Here is a 3,868-nt window from a genome sequence, read left to right as displayed (position 1 = left end):
AATCCCGGGATCTCTTTACTGAAAGACTAGTATTTCAAAGAATATTGGTATCAGAAATATTTTATTAAAGATAATACTATTTCTTGAGATACTAGATGGAAAAATTAAAATTATATTGGCTCTTTGTAACACGACGTTCCAAGCCAGCCCAATTCACTTCATTCCCGTTTCCTAATTTTTTTCTCAAATTTCAGAAATACTTCTCACGCAATTCCAATTTTTTTTTTTTTTAAGATCTGGGAGATTTGGTATTAGGATTTGGTATTAGGGTTACCTTTGGATTAAAGTAAACTTGTAGCAGTTCAGAGCATCGGATGCTTTTATTTATATACCAAGGTGTATCACAATTGGTAGTGTCCCTATTTTGTAATCATAGTAAAAACAAGCAGTTTAGCTTGTACTCTATACTACAAAGAATGTGTAGTCCTGTCTCTTCTATCAGTAAATCCACACGAGAAATTTTGAGTAATGCTGAGAAGTTTGTGGCCACTGGAATTGAAGAACCAGGCTAAAATACAAAGCTAGTATTCCTTCAAAGTTCTTAACATAGTCAAGGCTTGTTTTTTGTTTGTTTGTTTTTGTTTTAATGTTCTTTTTCCAAACACATCTTTGAAAATAACTGCTCTAAAGTTAGATTTTACCTAATTCGCTGCAAGGATATTTAGTGGATTTCTACTGGCTTTTCAGTCTCAGACTTGCCACATTTCAAAAATGCTATTCAAACATCCTCCAAAACCATTCCAGCAGATAACTACAGTTGAGATGAGCAGGCACAGCAGTGTAAATTCAGTAACAAATCTTTGGAAGTGTCTGGGAACACATTTACTACCACAAAGATATCTATAACCATGTTCTTTGAAAGTAGGATTCAATTTTTATTTCTTACCTTTTCCTCTTTATCCTCATTTCTTTGAGTCACTATGTAGTGAGTTTCTTAGGGCAGGATTTGGCCTTCATTTCTGAATCCCCACTGCCTACCTACCACTGTACTTGGGCCCAGTAGGCAAATGTTTTACTGGCCGTACAAAACCATGCTAGACCCACCTCCTCTCCCCTTGCCAATTTCTTCTTTCTCATGCAGAAAATTGCAGCACTCAGGGCACCTGGGTGGCTCAGTTTGGTTAAGCATCTGCCTTCAGCTCGGGTCATGATCTCAGGGTCCTGGGATCAAGCCCCACATTGGGCTCCCTGCTCAGCGGGGAGCCTGCTTCTCCCTCTCCCTCTGCTGCTCCCCCTGCTGTGCTCTCTTGCTCTTTCTGTCAAATAAATAAAAATCTTTAAAAAAAAGAAAAGAAAATTCCTGCACTCTTTCCCAACATCCTTGAATAGGCCTTTTTAACTGCTGGGAGAGGCCTTCCTCCACCTGACCCTTTCACATCACTAAGACCTTCTTATTCAGATGTCATTGTCTTCCTCTAGACTAGAGAAGCCTTCTCTAGCCCCTGACTGGGTTAGGTCCTCTGTTACATTATTTCAAACTTTTCTTTCTCTCTCTCTTTTTTTTTTAATTTATTGGGCGGGGGGGAGAGACAGAGAGAGCACGAGCAGGAGGAGGGGCAGAGGGAGAAGCAGGCTCTCCGCAGAGCAGGGGGCCCGACATGGGATTCGATCCCACGACCCAGGGATCATGACCTGAACCAAAGGCAGACACTTAACTGACTGAGCCACTCAGGCGCCCCCCACTTGTGCTTTCTCACTTGCTCTCTCAAATAAATGAACAAAATCTTAAAAAAAAAAAAAAGTGTGTTCCAAATATTATGTAATGTAAATCTAGCAACTTTCAAATTGATGAGGTACAGAGAGCATTTTATCCAAGTGAGAATATTCAGATAATTCATATTTATTTTTTTAAAGATTTATTTATTTATTTGAGAGAGAGTGAGAGTGCACAAATGGGGGAGGGGCAGAGGGAGAGGGAGAGAAAGAACCCTCAAGCAGACTCTCTGCTGAGTGCAGAGCCCACCTCAGGGCTCGATCCCACGACCCTGGGTTCATGACCTGAGCTGAAATCAAGAACCAGATGCTCAAGAGACTGAGCCACCCAGGCGCCCCTCAAAGATAATTCATATTTAAAATGCTGACAAGCCTCGGGCGCCTGGGTGGCTCAGATGGTTAAGCGTCTGCCTTTGGCTCAGGTCATGATCCAAGGGTCCTGGGATCGAGTCCCGCATCAGGCTCCCTGCTCAGCTGTCGAGCCTGCTTCTCCCTCTGCCTCTCTCTCTCTCTCTCTCATGAATAAATAAAAAATCTTTAAAAAAAATAAAAAATAAAAAAAAATAAAATGCTGACAAGCCTCTATGGAATCCTAATACTTGTGTATTAGGTAGGATCTGGTAACATAAACAGGAAAACATAGCACCAAACTTTGATGAACTCACCTGATTTAGAGTTCTGAAAATATGATTGGTCATAATAATCAATGACTCAAAAATTTTTGTTAATTTTTTATTGTGCCCAAAATATCAGTACTAGATATACAGCTACATTTCCTCATGGAGACCGTATACAATAATGTCTATACCAAGTGTAGCTAGATAATTTTAAACCTTATAAGCTTGAGGGGCACCTGGGTGGCTCAGTCATTGGGCGTCTGCCTTCAGCTCAAGGGGTCCTAGGATCAAGCCCCGCGTCGGGCTCTCTGCTCGGCAGGAAGTCTGCTTCTCTCTCTCCGGCTCCCCCTGCTTGTGTTCCCTCTCTCGCTGTGTCTCTCTGTGTCAAATAAATAAATAAAATCTTTAAAAAAAAGAAACCTCCCTTTAAAAAAAAAAAAACCTTATAAGCTTGAAAATAAAGTAAACTTTACCAAATTTTGGTTACAGAATAGAATAAGAAGTTATTTCTCATTGGAAAATGTGGATAAAATGACATTATTGAATAATTTGTACTCTAAAAGTAAAGATAGGAGAGACATGTCATTAAACAAGAAAATCATCCAAGGTGCACATAGGAGCAATCTTTGTATATGGCATAAAGGGGACAATGGTCAAATTTTAAATGACTAAGCTTTGAGGGAGATTTCAGAGGACTCTTTAAACCTAAAATCTAAACTAATAAATTGATCCAGGATGGGGTTGGGGGAGTTATTGACTTTAGTTAAATATTTCCTCTTGAGTACAGCCTAAAGAGAAGCTCTCTGACTTTCTCTGAGGGATTTACAGGGAAGTATAGTCTTCATCTGACTGATTACCTTGGGGTTCATAGAGTTGCCCTAACTCCCCGCCCTGGGAGGTCATGCAAATAAAGCAAATTGTGCAGTCCTGGAATTTCTGAGTTCAAAGTTTTTCTGTAGAGTGAAGCAACCCTTATTTTATAAAAGCACTATTTTTGCCAATTGTTGGACAAATTTCTGCAGTTTACACTTGATTTTGTATTTAAACACTTGGACAAAATATATTTCCTAGAGTAGAAATTTTTTCCCAGCTTTATTGAGATTATTGACATTAGAGTACAATTGTATCCAACAAAAAGAGAAAGTGTACTGCAATAGAAAGAGTACTGATCTAAGATTAAAGAAAGAGCTGTCCCTGCTCCTGGCATTTCCTACACTTAATGGGAACGTTCTCTAACTCCTGAGTCTCGGTTTCAACTTTTAGTAGATGCATGTAGTAATACCCATCTTGGCCACCTCACCTGATTATTTGTTCAACTGATATCTATTGACAGACTTAAAAGAGTTCTATGGAAAATTGAACTGTGCTATAGAAATATATTATAAAAATTCAGTAAAATCTTCATTCATTCATCAGGAGTCTCTAGTCTTCAGTAGGCAACCATTAGATAATTAAGAAAGTTTCAACTACTGTTTAATTTATTTTTTTTTAAAGATTTTATTTATTTATTTGACAGAGAGAGACACAGTGAGAGAGGG

The sequence above is a fragment of the Phoca vitulina genome, unplaced genomic scaffold, assembly GCF_004348235.1.
Source record: "Phoca vitulina isolate PV1807 unplaced genomic scaffold, GSC_HSeal_1.0 scaffold40, whole genome shotgun sequence".
NCBI classification, from domain to species: domain Eukaryota; kingdom Metazoa; phylum Chordata; class Mammalia; order Carnivora; family Phocidae; genus Phoca; species Phoca vitulina.
This window is presented reverse-complemented; position numbering follows the sequence as displayed.